Source organism: Nicotiana sylvestris, chromosome 10 (assembly GCF_000393655.2).
Source record: "Nicotiana sylvestris chromosome 10, ASM39365v2, whole genome shotgun sequence".
NCBI classification, from domain to species: domain Eukaryota; kingdom Viridiplantae; phylum Streptophyta; class Magnoliopsida; order Solanales; family Solanaceae; genus Nicotiana; species Nicotiana sylvestris.
In genome coordinates this window covers 162,485,565-162,503,358 of record NC_091066.1, presented here as the reverse complement: position 1 = coordinate 162,503,358, position 17,794 = coordinate 162,485,565, and the positions used below count along the sequence as shown (strand labels likewise).

The 17,794-nt window shown below is 39.1% G+C and overlaps 1 long non-coding RNA gene across 1 annotated transcript; it reads left to right on the top strand.

Moving 5' to 3' along the window:
- The first annotated feature begins 1,642 nt into the window (after positions 1-1,642).
- LOC138880405 (uncharacterized) lies at positions 1,643-4,438 on the top strand. The gene is made up of 2 exons (XR_011403043.1): positions 1,643-2,232; positions 4,186-4,438. It is a non-coding gene; the product is annotated as an uncharacterized lncRNA (long non-coding RNA).
- Positions 4,439-17,794: the final 13,356 nt, after the last annotated feature.

The following is a 17,794-nucleotide window of genomic DNA, read 5'->3' as shown; positions in this document are numbered from 1 at the left end:
TAATAAGCAATTAGGAAAATAACGTTAGTGTGATGACCCAAAAGGTCATCACTTAATTTTCGGGTCAATTCTGTATTTCAAGGTCTTAAAAACCTTCTTTTATCTTACCTCGATTTTCTTGCATGGTCCGTACGTATATTCGGAACGCTTTTATGTGGAAATTTGATAAAAATGCTAATTTGGCCTTTAAAATTGAATTTAAGTTGACTTTGGTCAACATTTTAGGTAAACGGACCCGGACCTGTGATTTAACGGTCTCAAAGGGTCCAAAGAAAAATATGGGACTTGGGCGTATGCCCGAAATCGAATTCCGAGGTCCCAAGCCCGAGAAATGAATTTTTGAAGAAAATTGTTTAACTGAAATTTTAAGAGTTTTTGGAAATTTAAATGTATTTGAAATTAATGATATTGGGCCCGTATTTTGGTTCCGGAGCCCGATACATGTCTTATATGGTATTTAGGTTAAGCTTGTAAAATTTGATAAGAAACGGACTTGATATGACGTGAATCGGACCCTCGGTTGTTAAAATTTAAACTTGAGAGTTATGGAGATTTTCTTTGATTTTGATGCTAAACTCGTAGTTTGAGATGTTAATTTGGCGATTTGATCGCACGAGTAAGTTCATATAATGTTTTTGAGTTAGTATGCCTGTTTGGTTTGGATCCCCGAGGGCTCGGGTGAGTTTCGGATAGGTTTCGGGGTGTTTTGGACTTATGATTTTCTGCTGTTTTGCTGCTTCTGGTGTGCTGGTGTATTGTTCTTCGCATTCGCGAAGGAACTCTCGCGAACGCGAAGAGTAAGTCAGTCTGAGGGAATTTTTCCTCTACGCGAACGCGAGGCTCAGGATGCGAACGCGAAGCATTGGGGGTGTTACCCTTCGTCAACGCGACCTGGCTATCGCGAACGCGAAGGCCATTTGGCCAGGAACAGAGGGAAGGGATTTTACCCTATGGGAACGCGACGTAGATCTCGCGAATGCGAAGGTCAGGGGGTTAACCCTTCGCGAACACGACAGGCTTCTCGCGAACGCGAAGAAGACCTGTCCAGTGAATTAAAAACATAACCAAATACGGGAATAAGCCATATTTTCATATCTCCTTCCCTAAAATCAGACCTTAGGCGATTTTTGAAGAGCAAATTCAATCCCAAATCATAGGTATGTGTTCCTAAACTAACCTCCTTCCTTTTCCATCAACACATGTAGACATGTGATTTTTGACCCTCCCCAAGTTTTTTTTTTATATTTTAGCATGTAAATATTTAATTTAGGCCTTATATAGTTATTTCAACAAATTTTGACTTTTTTACTTTATTTTATTACAAGAAAATAAAAATTACAAAAAAATAGTTTCATTAATATTTTGTAGTCATTTTTAATCTTGAAAAATACCAAAAATAGTTTTGTTTTAACGGTCAGTCTTATTTTAATAGCTATTTTACTTAAATAGGATTAATTGGAAAATAAGGTCGTATTTTGAGTCTTGTTTACGGTGAAAGAATAAAATTTGGGGTCAAACATCCATTTTTAGGTCTAATCATAATTCCCAAGCCCATAATTCCTAAACTCATACCCATTAACCTAAATATAACCCTAAAACACTAAACTTATAAAAAGAAGCCAACCTAAAATGCCTAAGATCTATCAGCTGAAATACACAAAAATAAGAGACCCTAGACCTTAGGAAAGAAGTTCATCGTTTTCAACACACAGACCCCCCCCCCCCCCTCATCTGAATCAGCATCAACGTTCTTTTTTACAAGAATCACGAAGCAGCAGCCATTTTTGGATACTTGGATCCATCAGCTGGCCATCGATCCAAAACCGACGACCCCTGCTTCTTCACTCGATCCCAACCACAACAGCATCTGCTCTAAACACTGATCTACATAAGGGTTTTGTAATTTTCACGTTGCGGACAATATATGTTTGGTAATCTTCTGAGAATCAACATTTGGGAGTTGACTCAAGCTCAAAACATAGTTGGAGTAAGGAACATCAAATATTATAGCTGGAGAACTCCATTGAAGCTCTTTCGGAGCTTGAGGTTAAATCCGTGGTTCGCGGTCCAAGATCTTGTGACTATTTTGGTTTTCCGATCAAATTTAGTTCGCCGGCGAGTCGATACTCCATCTGAGGGCTGGTCCATGGTCCTGTCTGTATCTGCTTGTTCAAGTTATTAAAAATCAAATTTTTGGATGAGGAAAAGTTAAAGTTCAAAGAGGCAGTATAAGTAAGTTTATTTTATCGTTAATCATCAAATGCCTATCTCATCTTGTGAATGGAAAGTGATTATATAACTAGTCTTTCCATTTTTCTAGTGCTTTTCGATTTAGACCCTATGTAGTCAATCAGATGTGGATTTGTGTTGTTTACAGAATATTAGAAATGTTTACTTTTTTTAGATTATGTGCTTTTACATTCTCTCATTTCCTCATTTAGCTAAAGTCAGTAAATGACCTCTATGAATCAAGCATCTTACGAAAATAATTCATTAACAATATCATAGTTTGCTTTAGGCTCGTAAATGATAATCATCATGGCTACGGGTATGGTTCCCATAATGTAGTTGTGATTTGTAATTACTAAAATTCGGGTGTACATTTCATGTGATCCGATTCTAATTTCCAACAAGGTTAAATAGGACGTGTCGTGAATCGTGGGTGCATTTCATGTAGCGTGGTTTACGATGTGTTTTAAATAACCTTGAAATAATTCCTTAAATAAACACAAAGAGATTTTAAAATTACAAATGCACATAGGTTTAAAAGTGTTTTAAAATCAGATAATTAGGCCAATAATAATAGTTAAACGACCGTGCTAAAACCACGGAACCCGTGAATGCCTAACACCTTCTCCCGGGTTAACAGAATTCCTTATCCGGATATCTGTGTTCGCGAACTGTAAAATAGAATCAATCTTTCCTCGATTCGGGATTTAAAACCGGTGACTTGAGACACCATAAATTATCCCAATTGGCGACTCTGATTTTAATAAAATAACCCCGCTTCGATTGTCACTTAAATTGGAAAAACTCTCTTATACCCCTTTCAGAGATGGTAAAAAGGAAGTGTGACAACTCTGGCAACTCTGCTGGGGACAAGAACCCAGAACCTTTGGTTCAGGGTTCAGAATTCGAGCTTAGATTATCTGTTATAATTGACTTTATTTATTATCTGATTCTTATATGTTTGAGCTTAATGTGCTAATTGTCTCTTTTTACCGCTTTAATATTGTTTGGACTGTATATAAATTGTTGCGAAACTCTCATCTCTCTGAGTCTTCTAAATCATCTCGGAAGTGTGCATTTCGTGTGACTTCTTTTTTGTTAGAGTCATATCCCAATTTTAGAACGAGGTTCGGATAAGTTGCAAAGCCGGTGAAGCTTCTGTATTTTCGGTACGCTCCCCCCCCCGGCTCGAGCTGTCAGCTCGGATAAGCCAGGTCTAGAACAAATAAATGAAGGTTTTTAAACATAGTATAACATAGCCTCATGCCGGATCCCTAGTAGGAACGCTTGTTTGCATCACATGCATTTGGCTTTGGGGACTCAACACAGGGGTTGAGTCCGTCTAGGACAGGTGTACCCAAAATAACAGACCATCTTGATGCATCCTATGTGCTACATGTTGCATTTCTTCAACGGTAAAATGGTCATTTGGCGGACCAATGATAGTCGAGGGCAAATGAAAAAAGAAAAAAAATGAGAAAAAAAAGAGAGTGAAGTGTGAAATGAAGTAAGTAGAGCCTAATTATGTTTTTCTTTTACATTTTTTTAAGGAAAAAACAAAAAAATGAACATGGAAAAAAAATCCAAAAGATTTTGCATTTTCCCTTTATTTTTCAAAAAAAAGAAAGAAGACAAAAATATGTTTTCTCTTAATTAGTTGTTTTTTATTATTTCTCGACAGTATCTAATCTGTCCGAACTACGCATATCTGATTCTCGTCTTTCGGGGCGTGATACGTAGGCAATCCACATAGGGTTCGATCTTTCTAGTAAGTCTTAGGTTCTTGGCTTCGCGGGATCTTAGCCAAATCTTGCATTTTTGGCCACTTTTAGCCACATAGGTTAATTTTAGAAAAATAGTCATAATCATGTCTTGCATGTGTCTAACATGAAGGGTTATTGTCTCACATAGCATTTTAGGTCTTTAACTTTATTTGATCTTAATCTTCTCATATAGGTGTGGATTTACTTATCGGAGTTTGAGCATGATAGAGACCAGGATCATCTAGTCAGGATCGCTCATTCAGGAGTGGATTAAAAGGAGATTTTCTTTTCTTGTTTATGCTTTGAGTTTGTTATTCTTTTTTATGTTGTCTTTTAACTTCTAGCTTTGTACAGTAATGTCGAGTCTCTTGTTATTGTACTTCTTTTTATGTATTTGAAAATGTATTATAAATAAAATCCAAAAAAAAAGAGATTTTGCATTTTTCCGTTAGAAGTTTTCTTTAGAATACTAATTCTAGAAATTAAAAAAAAATTAAAAAAAATTCAGTTAAGGTGGTTTTCCTTTAGGAAGTTAATATTTAGAGCTCAAAATAGAAAAAAATGCTTTTATATTTCCTTAGTATATTAAGGCTAAAATTCAAAAAAAAAAAAAGAATTTTCTTTTAGTACCTTTTTAAAAGTTTTTTTTTAAGATTCTAATTCCAAAAAATCCAAAAAGATTTTCTTTTGAGGTTCTTCTTTGGGAAATTAATGAAAAATGAAAAAAAAATCTTTTTATTTTACTAGAACTCTAGGATTTTGTACATAGAAGAAAAAAAAAGAACATACTTTATCTTTTGTTGATCTTTAGAGTTTCTTCCTTAGGTAATCAAAAACTGAAATCCAAAAATATTTTTTATATTGTTCATTTCTCGTTTCGAAATCTTTCTTCAGGGATATCAAATGAAAATTCAAAATATTTTTCTTTGGTTTATTGTTTAGATTTCCTTCCTAAAAAAAAGAATCAAAAAATATTTTTTCTCTTGTAGGATTTTTTCCTTAATAATTTCCCATAGAGTATTTATTTCAAAACGAAAAAATATGCTCGTTAAGCTTGAGTTTAGAATGAGTTATAGAACATTAAGTCTAGAAAATTTAAAAAAAAGGGATTTGCTTCTTTTATTAGAGTAGTAATTAAGGTAAAAAGAAAAAAAGAAAAAGAAAATGAGAACGTTAGTTTGTTTACTTTATTCTCGATTTCCCGAACTACGCAAAGATCTGATTCATGCGGCGTCATGATACGTAAGCAACCTACATAGGGTTCGATCGAATCATTTTTTTTTATTTAAAAGAAAAGAAAAAGGAAAAAATACAAAAAAAGAAAAAAGAAAAAAAAGAGAAAAGAAAAAAAAGAGGGTGAAGTCGTGGGACGTGAGAAATGAGAGGAAATAAAAGAGCAATAATCATAAAGAAAAAAGGAAGGAAAATGAGCAAGCCAAGAAGTGCTAGAAAAGAAAAGAAAAGAAAAGATTGAAATGAACAAAACTGGGATGATGCCAAGTGACCTTTTGACCCTAGAAGTCATTCTAGAACCGTTAATTGTTGCTAGGTGCATTGCATGCAATGTGATATTTTTAGCTGTTAAATGCTCTAATGCTAACAGGATATCCCCATTTTGTTCCTTTTGTTATCTTCATTGAGAACAAAGGTGGTTGGTTTGTGATTTTTAAGCAACTCATCCATACAAAATAAGGTCAAAGAGCAAGGTAGCCATGACTAGCAAAGACTTGGACACAGGGGTTATTGATTCGTCTGAGGGAATTGGTGAATCAGAATCTGAGTTGAAAGAAGAGGTCTTAAGGTTAAAAGGATAGATGGCCGAAATATACCAAGCCTGGATTAGTGGGCATCCTCTACCATTAGTCCCCACTAACTACACTGAAAGCCTTGTCACCATTCTGCCATTGTCACAAGTCCAGAATATCTCCTCACAACCTTTTCACACTCCACCCCCAGAACCACCTCATATCCCGCTCCTTTGACCACTCATGTTTTTATAGCTCATCCACCTGCTACCTTTCCTCGATCCTCTAGCAAGACTGTGTTCAAAATTCCCGATGCCCAACACTATGCTCCAAAACCAATTTTCAAGGTCTCGGGTCCATACTCTTACGCTCCTCATTTGAGCATTCCGGTGAGACTGCAAAGCCTGCTAAGACACTGGAGCAAGATGAGATATCCAGAAAGCTGAAAGGGTTTAAGATGCCAACGTTTAATTTGTATGATGGGCGTGGAGATCCAGTAGCCCATCTGAGGGGTTATTGCAGTGAAAATGATAAGTGTTGGTGGGAAAGATGAGTTGCTGATGGCGTATTTAAGTGAAAGCCAAACTGGGGCAGCTTTGGAATGGCATAATCGTTATGATGTCGGTAAGTGGTATACATGGGATGACATGACTCAAGATTTTGTGCGAAACTTTTACTATAATATAGACATTGTCCCAGACCGCTCCTCCCTATCTCAGATGGAAAAAAACCCAAAGTAAGTTTTAGGGAATTTTGGTTCAGATAGAATGCACAAGTTGCTAGGGACAGTCCTCCCATTGATAGAAAAGATGTTGCTGAGCGCCGCCAATGACAGGATCCAGTGGGCATTCTTACTAAATGCTTTCAGCCTCAATACCGACCCCATGAACCTCCCCGAGCTCCATATAATCCACCCAAGTATTATCCTCCGAACAAAGTCCGACCATCTGTCCAACCACCGGGTCATTCCTCATGGTGAGCGCCAGCACCGCGTAATGCACTTTTGCCTTCACAACATTTCCGAGCATCCAAAAACTCTAGAAAACTAGGGCATGGAGGGAAACAAAGGCAAAGAAATAGTTTCACACCAATCGGAGAATCCTATACAAGCCTGTTTGGAAAGTTAAAACATTCTGGCCTGATTGAGCCGCTCCTCGGCTATACTCCGGACCCATATGCAAAAGGTTTTGATATATATGGTACTTGTACCGCTCTAATGTCCAAGGTCATAGCATTGAAGATTGTCGTGTTTTGAAAAGGGAAATAGAAAGAATGATTCAAGAAGGGATAATTATGATCAAGGACAGTGATAGGGAGTATGCAAATCCTCTTGGGAACTTGCCGACTGAGGTTAATGACATTGAAATTGGTAATGGTCTTGGTAATATTAATGTGAAACTCAGTGGCTAAGATGCCGAGGTTGGTAATTGGAAATACGCTTCTTTCTTGGCTAGCCGGGAAGGAGTCTTGGTGGTTTATTTTGTTGTCATTTCTGTTGTTCGGGTTATTTCAGGGTTGTAATCCGGATATTTTCTTGTGACTCAAACCCTTCTATCCTTTTATTTTGCCTAGTTCCTTTAGTTGTAGTAAGTCATTTATTGTTAGCTAGTTTTGTTCGAGGGTTGTAATCCCAGCTTATTTTGCTTGTTTTGTTGTTAAAACCCTTTCACCGTCTGTCTAATGCAATTTTCCGTTTTCTGTTATTTCTAGTCATTTTTGTTTAGTTCTCTTCTCCTTTTATAGTTCTTTTCATGCTGGTTCTAGTGACATGAAATGCACGCATAATTCTAGGCTTGATCTTAAAAGTTAGTTTAGTCAAGAAGCAATGGAGCAATTTTGAAGATGATAGGGACACTTGAGGGAAATAAGTACATATTTGGATATTTTGAGATCATTTAAATCCCGAACCATGTGAATCTGGGGCAGATAATTTGGGAAGTTAATAGGGTGACAAGAATTCGTTAAAGGATAGTGCATCCCGGACGAATTGAAGAAAGCAACTTTGAGTTCAAGTGCATCTCAAGTTACAAGATAAAGTCAAGAAAGTTTTCTTCGAATTGACGGAGGATATCCATTGTGAAAAGGGAATCACCCAACGAGGGTTCTGTACTTGACAAGGCGCTAAAGAAAGTGGAAGGCATATTAGTGATATCAATGCCGAAGCCGCAAAAGAAATATTGTGCATGATCTTCAATTGTCATTTCAAGTTGCATGTGTTGTACTTGGCATTTTCAGGGATTGGGAGGCCCTCTTTCAGCTACCCAAACACTTATACCATTTGATACCCTTTTGAGCCTGTACTGATTTCTTTGACCTGCTCTCTTTTGGAATCAAGTTAGAGTCATACGAAAAAAAAAGTTTATGTCCCCATAGGTTTATTTTAAAAGGTTCATTCCAAAAGGAAAATTCAAAAAAAGAAGAAGAGAAAAAATAGAGATAAAAAAAGGGAAAAGAACAAAAAAGAAAAAAGAAAAAAAGAAAAAGGAAAATAGTAACAAGAATGTATCTTTATGAACTACGTTTGACCTGATTCTTGTCACCACAAGATATGCAGGCAACCTTACGGTTCGGTCATACCAAATAAAATATTTTATAATCCCACGAAGTCGAGAGTGGGGCAGTCTTTCTTAGAAATTCCATCTCACAAAGCAAATGAAAAAAAAGGAATCAAATTCCCTTGTTGCAGAAATTGGGGCAAGATTGTTAGAATGGATTTCAAAAGTTGTAAATAAATTAACCCCGCTGTCTTTGTTATTTTGAGCCTTTATGATATCCTTTCTTTCTAACCATGTCCAAAAGCCATATTACAGACCAAAAAAGATCTCCCAGATAATCTTTCAGAGTGATGAGTTTAGACATGCCAAGAGTACATGAAGTTTTTACCATGATTAATGCCTTTTCATTTGCAGAATCAGAGGAAATAAGAAGAAAAGAACAAAATGAGAGAGTCTTATAGGTAAAAACCTTCACAGGCACCATAAGGCTATGATGAGTTGAGAAAAAGAATAAAATGAGAGAGGCTTGATGGTGAAAACCCTTCGGGCGCTACAAGTCGAATAAGGATTGTGAATCAGATTGGATAATCGGAGCATTGAAGCCCAGTTTCACGGTTTAGGGGTATAACAAGAGTTGAGCATCAAACTTGCTTGACAGATTAGGCCACTTAATCGAAAGGTGCATGTCATTGTCATTAGAGTTGGTATCCACATCTGATAAGTTTTTTCTTTGTAGTTTTCTTGTTAGGAATCATCTCTTTCCATTGTCCTTTACTCTGTTCCTTTTGTTCGGTTTACTTTCTCTTCCTGAGTCTATTTGGGCAAAACAAGTAAGAAATGACTTCAAAATTTGCCACCAACTTTCCAATTGCACAAAACGGGATCTGGCTAGCACATCAAGGTGGCATAAGTCAGAAAAGAACAGCGTGCACACTGAGTTGGTAACAATCAACGTGCTTTGTGATTTATGTGAAATACAAAGGTTTGGTATATGTCAATTCATGAACAATGCAACAGATGGAGGGTGTTGGGTGAACGAATCAAAGGTATTTCTGTGATAGGATTAACAAAGAAAGTGGTTAACCAGTGATTAACAAGGCTTCCAAGGGGAAATCAAAGTTATCATGGCAAGTGAAGGAGAAATAGACCTCAAGGCCAAGGCCAGTGGTTTAAGTCAGGAAAGAACAGCAGGCGCACTGAGTGGGTGGCAATTGACGTGCTTTGGGATTCATGCGAAATACAAAGGTTCAGTATTGTCATGACCCAAAATCCACTAAGGGTCGTGATGGCGCCGGACACCGCTATCGGGCAAGCCAACCAAAATACTTAATTAAATTCTCATTTTAATAATTTTGAAAACTATGTTTTTCCTTCAATTTTGCCAGTAAAAGATAATCGTTTCAAATCGAATATGAATGTTAAATAGTTAATACAAGATACCCCATAATCATCCCAGAACCCGGTGTCACAAGTGCATGAGCGAATTTTAGGAAGCAATACAATACAACAACCGTCCGGAATACAAATGGGATACAAAGTAAATACAATAATCTGGAAGAGACTCTGCTGGCCGCGGGTCATCTCAGGAAGTGGAGCTCACCTAAGTCTCCATGTCAACCATGCTTCTACGCCCACTAGGCCACTAGAGATGCATATGTCTGTGCAACAAAAATGCACAGAAGTGTAGTATAAGTACGAAAATAACGTGTACCCAATGAGTATCCCGTCTAATCTCGAAGAAGTAGAGACGATATGTCGACTTTGACACTTACTAGGGGTCTAATATTGTTATCTCAATAATATAGTAAATCAGTGATTTTTTATAAACATGATTGTAATTCAATGGAATGAAGCAAGTAAGAAATTTTTTCTTTTATAGAAAATTTCCAATTTCCTTTTCATCGTTTATACAAATATTCTCAAACCGGGAAGAGGCAATAACAACTTCAATAAGTTTCAAGGCAAGCAATACAAGCATGCGCAAATCATGCCGAGGACGTATAGCCCGATCCAACAATATTTAAACTGTGCACTACCAGAGGGTCGAATGGCGTGAACCATAGATGCATCTATTTAATCTACTGAGGCGTTCGGCCCGTTCCACAATAGATAAACACATTCAAACAATCAAATCAATAATTTATCAAGGAGAAAATATTGAGGAAAAGGAAAATTTCTCTTTTAAAAGTCAAGAAATGATATCTAGCTTTTTTTAGAAATTCATTTACATGTTCAATATGTTTTAAGCATTTTAAGTTTGTCAACAAGGTTGCAAGTATTATAAGAAAGCATGCTTTTGGGTCCTAGACTACCCGAACTCAAACATAATAGTAGCTACGCACGGACTCTCGTCACCTCGTGCGTACGTAGCCCCCACAAATAGGAGCACATAACCAATTATTTCACCTATGGGGACAATTCCCTCTTACAAGCCTCGTTCCGAAGATCCATAACCGGCATTCCACGCTCTTCCGAAGACTTGAATCGATGCACAATGCTCCAAAACTAGCCAATAATTATGCAAATCCATTAATATATGCTCAATTACCACTAATGATCCAATTTATAACAATTCCTAACCCCGATCGAAAAGTTGACCAATACGTCGTCGGGCCTACATGCCCGTATTCCGAAATTTTTCGAAGAATAAGTTTACCTACAACCTCACGAGCTCAAATAGATAATTTACTCTCAATTTCCTACCCAAAATCGCGGCCAAAATTCAAAAAATATCATTTATAGGTCTTTCATAGTTATTATTGGGGGTCTTGAGACCTATGTGGATCTCCTACTTTTCAACATGGTGGATTTTGATGTCATTCTGGGGATTGATTTGTTATCCCCATATCATGCTATATTGGATTGTCATGCCAAGATTGTGACCTTAGCATTACCGGGTTTGCCTCATTTGGAGTGGAGAGGGACTCCTGGTCATTCTACCAGCAGGGTTATCTCATATATGAAGGCTCGTCGTATGGTTGATAAGGGATGTTTGGCTTATTTGGCGTATGTTCGTGATTCTAGTGTTGAGGTTCCTTCTATGGATTATGTGCCCGTTGTTCGTATTTTTTAGAGGTATTTCCTTCAGACCTGATGGGGATGCCACCCGACAGGGATATTGACTTTTGCATTGATTTGGCTCCGGACACTCAGTCCATTTCTATTCTGCCATATTATATGGCCCCGCCAGAGTTGAAAGAACAGTTGCAGGACTTGTTAGATAAAGGCTTTATTAGACCGAGTGTCACGCCTTGGGGTGCGCCAGTGTTGTTTGTTAAAAAGAAGGATGGGTCGATGAGGATGTGTATAGATTATCGATAGTTGAACAAAGTCACCATCAAGAACAAGTATCCATTGTCGAGGATTGATGATTTGTTTGATCAGCTTTAGGGTGCTCAAAAGTTTTCGAAGATTGATTTGAGATATATCTACCATCAGTTGAGGATTAGGGATCTAATGTCCCTAAGATAACTTTTTGCACTCGGTACGGGCATTATGAGTTCTTAGTGATGTCGTTTCGGATGACAAATGCCCCAGCAGCTTTCATGGACTTGATGAACCGAGTGTTCAAGCCTTATTTGGATTCCTTCGTGATTATCTTCATTGATAATAGTTTGATTTGCTCCCGCAGCCGGGAGGATCACGAGCAGTATCTTCGAGTTATTCTTCAAACTCTGATGGATATTTAGTTGTATGCTAAGTTTTCGAAGTGTGAGTTTTGGTTGATTTCGGTTGCATTCTTGGGTCATATTGTATCATCCGAGGGTATTCAGGTAGATCCAAAGAAGATAGAGGCAGTCAAGGACTGGACTAGACTCGCATCAGCTACAGATATCCGGAGTTTCTTGGGTTTGACAGGCAATTACCATCAGTTTGTGGAGGGGTTTTCATCTATTGCAGCCTCGATGACCAGGTTGACCCAGAAGGGTTTCCAGTTCAGGTGGTCGGACGAGTGTGAGGCGAGCTTCTAGAAGCTCAAGACGGCTTTGACTACGATACCAGTGTTGGTTTTTCCCACAAGTTCAGGGCCATATACAGTGTATTGTGATGCATCGCGTATTGGACTTTGTGCGGTGTTGATGCAGAATGGCAAGGTTATTGCATATGCTTCGCGACAGTTAAAGATCCACGAGAAGAATTATCCAATTCATGATTTGCAGTTAGCAACCATTGTTCACGCGCTGAAGATTTGGAGGCATTATTTATATGGTGTGCTGTGTGAGATGTTCACGGATCACAAGAGTTTGCAATACTTGTTCAAGCATAAGGAGCTAAATTTGAGGCAGAGGAGGAGGTTGGAGCTGTTGAAAGACTATGATATTACCATCTTGTATCATTCGGGAAAGGCCAATATAGTGGCCGATGCATTAAGTAGGAAGTCAGCCAGTATGGGTAGCCTTGCGTATACTCCAGTCGGTGAGAGACTGCTTACTTTGGATTTCAGGCTTTGGCCAATCAGTTCGTGAGGTTGGATGTTTCTGAGCCCAGCCATGTGCTAGCTTGCAAAGTCGCTCGTTCTTCATTATTTGAGCATATCCGAGATCGGCAGTATGATGATCCTCATTTGCTTGTCCTTAGAGACACGGTGCGGCACGGAGGTGCCAAGAAGGTTACAGTTGGAGATGATGGAGTTTTGAGTATGCAGGGTCGTAGTTGTGTGCCTAATGTGGATGGGCTTCATGAGTTGATTCTAGAGGAGGTCCATAGTTCCCGGTATTCTATTCATCCGGGCGCCGCTAAGATGTATCAGGATTTGCGGCAGCATTATTGGTGGAGGAGGATGAAGAAGGACATTGTTGCCTATGTAGCTCGGTGTTTGAATTGTCAGCAAATAAAGTACGTGCATCAGAGACATGGTAGTTTATTTCAGAAGATTGAGATTCCTGAGTGAAAGTGGGAGCGGATCACTATGAACTTTGTTGTCAGACTCCCACGGACCCAGAGGAAGTTCGATGCAGTGTGGGTTATTGTTGATAGGCTGACCAAGTCAGCGCATTTCATTCCTGTGGCAGTCTCTTATTCTTCCGAGAGGTTAGTTGAGATCTATATTCTGCAGATTGTTTGTCTTCATGGTGTGCCCGTGGCTATCATTTCTGATCGAGGTATGCAATTTACCTAGTATTTCTAGAGGGAAGTTCAGCGTGAGTTGGGCATACGGGTCGAGCATCTAGATGTCTCTCTATGAGGCTTTATATGGTAGGTGGTGTCGGTCGCCAGTTGGATGGTTTGAGCCGAAAGAGGCTCGGTTGTTGGGTACGGATCTAGTGCAGGATACTTTGGACAAGGTGAAGATCATTTAGGATAGGCTTCGTATAGCTCAGTCTAGGCAAAAGAGTTATGACGACCGTAGGGTTTGTGATGTGGCATTCATGATCGGTGAGCGGGTATTGCTCCGGGTGTCGCCCATGAAGGGCGTAATGAGATTTGGAAAGAAGGGCAAGCTAAGCCCTAAGTTCATTGGCCCGTTTGAGATTTTTGGGAGAGGTGGCTTACAAACTTGTGTTGCCGCCGAGTTTATCAGCCGTGCATCTAGTATTTCATGTGTCCATGCTTCGGAAGTATTACGGTGATCCATCCCATGTGTTAGACTTCAGCACTGTGCAGTTGGACAAGGATCTGACCTATGAGGAGGAGCCGGTAGCTATTCTAGACCGTCAGGTTCGTTAGTTGAGATCGAAGAAGTTCCCTTCAGTTTGTTTTCAGTGGAGAGGTCAGCTTGCCGAGGCAGCTACCTGAGAGTCCGAGTCCGATATCTGGAGCCGATATCCCCATCTTTTCCCTGAATCAGGTACTTCTTTTCTATGTCCATTCGAGGACGAACGATTGTTTTAGAGGTGGAGGATGTGATGACCTTTTTCATCACTTGATTTTCGGGTCAATTCTGTGCTTCGAGGCTTTAAAAACCTCTTTTTATCTCACCTCAATTTGCATGCATGGTCTGGATGTATATCTGGAACGCTTTTATGTGGAAATTTGATTAAAATGATAATTTGGCCTTTAAAATTGAATTTAAGTTGACATCGGTTAATATTTTGGGTAAACGGACCCGGACCCGTGATTTGATGATCCCGTAGGGTCCGTAGAAAAATATGGGACTTGGGCGTATGCCTAGAATCGAATTCCGAGGTCCCAAGCCCGAAAAATGATTTTTTGAAGAAAATTGTTTCACTGAAATTTTAAGAGTTTTATGAAATTTAAATGTGTTTGAAATTGATGGTATCAGACCTGTATTTTGGTTCCGGAGCCTGATCGCTGCCGAATCGACACTACACTATGGTAGGAAGAGTGGGTCGCAATAGCTTTTACCCAAATAGAGGTCTGAGATCGAATTTCCCCAGGGAGCTAGTAGTGGAGTTGTATTTTCTATCTAGCCTAGAGTTGGGGTTGTGCTTCTAATGTCACTTCAAACATTTCTTGAGTTTTTGTATTTATAACCACTGTTATAAAACTAAGGATTAAAGCTAAATTATGCTAGGAGAATATTGTTAAGTTATAATTAATGGGAAGAAGAGCACTAGGGTCGTAGCATCACCTAGGTGGCTAATTGACGGGTAGATGTTACTAGGGATAGATTGACATATTTGGGGATTATGCTGAACCCATCGCACAATTGCATCCACTCTCACACCTCTCAGTAGGGAGAGTGATTTTGCCCAATTGACTCTCTCGAGACCAATTGGATAGACCAATGAGACCAAGCAACTAGGGTTTAAGTAGGGTGATTACTCTCTCGAGATTTAACCCGTTAATTGGGACTACCATTTCTCATGGGTCCATCCCAATTTCTTGTTGAGTCAATTTTGGGGTCATAGACTCTCTTTCTCAAGAAGAGTTAAACCCACTAAGCTTGAATCAGCGTTTGCAACAACCAATTCTTGAATAAAATATAAAATCAACCCAAATAGAAAACACCCAATATCAATCTAACCCTAGAAGGCAACACCCATCAATTACCCACACTAGAGTTAAGCCACAAACCTAGCTAATGGGTTTAGCTACACATAATTAAGGAAAAAACTGAAGAAATAGATGAAGAACTAAACATATTAATTAATTACTAAGAAGAAACTACAATAATCTATTGTTAATGGGAAGCAAAATATGCCAAAAATGGCTACAACACCAAGCGCAGCTTTCGTCTCAAGTTCCCCAGATAAAAACCCCAACCCTAATAATGGTAAAATGTTCTATTTATACTAGGCTGGAAAAACTGGATAAAAATACCCTTGCGGGGTCAGTGCGGGCCGCACAAAACGGACCGCGGCCGCACTGGCTCTTGGACTTCAACTGTTTGATAACTTGAACTGGGGAATGCGGACCGCGTGGAAGTGTACCGCGGCCGCGATGGCAACTGGCGCGGTCTGCGTAGTCATGACCGCGAACCGCGTGATCAAAAGTGCCCTTCTCTGAACCTTATGAATGCGGACCGCACAAAGCAGGAGTGTGGCCGCGAAGCTTCAGCGCGAAAATCCTACCGTGGCCGCGTGTCTTTAAGCCTGAATATGTCATGTCTCTAAACCTCCTAGTGCGGTCGCGGTCACTGTTATGCGGTCCGCACTAGGCCCTTTCTCCTTCAATTCTCTTGGTCTTTGATACTTGAGCAGGTTTCGCTCCTTTTTTAGCCGATCTTTGACATTTCGTCACTTTGTCGATCAAACCTGCAATCGAGCACAAATGTGAGCATTTTGGGACTATTTTGTATCAATTTATACTTAAAGCATAGGCAACTAGGGGCATAAACACGTAAAAATCCTAAGTTATCAAAGCCTGATACAGGTCTTATATAGTATTTAGGTTAAGATTGTAAAATTTGGTAAGAAACGGACTTGATATGACGTGAATCTGACCCTCGGTTGTTAAAATTTGAACTTGTGAGTTATGGAGATTTTCTTTGATTTTGATGCTAAACTCATGTTTGAGATATTAATTTGGCGATTTGACCACACGAGTAAGTTCATATGATGTTTTTGAGTTAGTATGCATGTTTGGTTTGGAGCCCCGAGGGCTCAGGTAAGTTTCGAATAGGTTTCCAGGTGTTTTGGACTTAGGATTTTCTACTGTTTTGCTGCTTCTGGTGTGCTGGTGTTTTGTTCTTCAGGTTTGCGAAGGAACTCTTGCAAACGCGAAGAGTAAGTCAGTCTGAGGGAATTTTTCCTCTACGCGAACGCGATGCTCAGGATGTGAACGCGAAGCATTGGGGGTGTTATCCTTCGCGAATGTGACCTAGCTATCGCTAACGCAAAGGCCATTTGACCGGGAACTGGGGGAAGGGATTTTACCCTACGCGAACGCGACGTAGGTCTCGCGAACGCAAAGGTCAGGGGGTTAACCCTTCGCGAATGCGACAGGTTTCTCGCGAACGCGAAGAAGACCTGTCCAGTGAATTAAAAACAGAACCAAAAACGGGAATAAACCATATTTTCATATCTCCTTCCCTAAAGTCACACCTTAGGCAATTTTTTGAAGAGCAAATTCAATCCCAAATCATAAGTATGTGTTCCTAAACTCATCTCCTTCCTTTTCCATCAACACCCGTTAGATTTCTAGGCTTAAATATTATTCTTCCATGGTAGAAATTATGGATTTTTGAATAATTTAAATTTAAACCTCGTTTTGGGGTCAGATTTCGAAGCTAATTACATATTCGGGCTCATGGGTGAATGGATGATCGGGTTTTTGTCTGAACCTCGAGTTTTGCCCAAGCGGGGCCGAAGTCAATTTTTGACTTTTTGAGAAAAATGATAGAAAACCTATAATTAAGCATTGGGTATGAATTCTGTAGCATTTATTGATGTTGTTAAATTAATTTAGAGGCGAATTCTTAAGTAAAAGCGGTGTTTAAGGCTTGAGTTGACCGTGGAAGTTTGAGGTAAGTGTTTGGTCTAACCTTAGCTTGAGAGAATAGGTATTGTGCCTTATTTACTATGTGCTAGTGTAGTATACGATGTATAGGTGTGGTGACGAGTATCTATACGTCGGTGTCAAGCATGCCCGTGAGTCTTAAATTGTAATTGTTGTATTTCTTAATAAGTACTAAAATTGCCTAAATTATTGATTCTCCGTGTTGAGCAAGACCTATGATTAACTTGTGGTATTTGTTTATTGTTGAGCATTGGCTCCTGTTGAGGTTTTGATTGTGAAGTTAAATGTTGGTACAAGTTTGGTTATAGCTGATTCCTTTGCCGGGACGTACTTATTTCTTACTGGTGATTCCCTTGCCGGGATGCGTTTACTCTTGTTGTTGATTCCCTTGCCGAGATATTGTTGTTTTTATTGTTTGGGTGAGCAAAGAGTGATAAAGCACAAAGGGTGATGCCGTGCACATTTATATTTATGCATTTGGTGATGAAAGAGTGATAAAGCACGAAGGGTGATGCCATGTACATTTTTATTGACATTGATGCATATGGTGAGGAAGAGAGATAAAGCATGAAGGGTGATGCCGTGCACATTTCTAATATTTATATGGTGAGGAAGAGAGATAAAGCATGAAGGGTGATGCACATTTTTATTATTTGATTGTATTGGTGAGGATTGAGAGTAAAAGCACGAAGGGTGATGT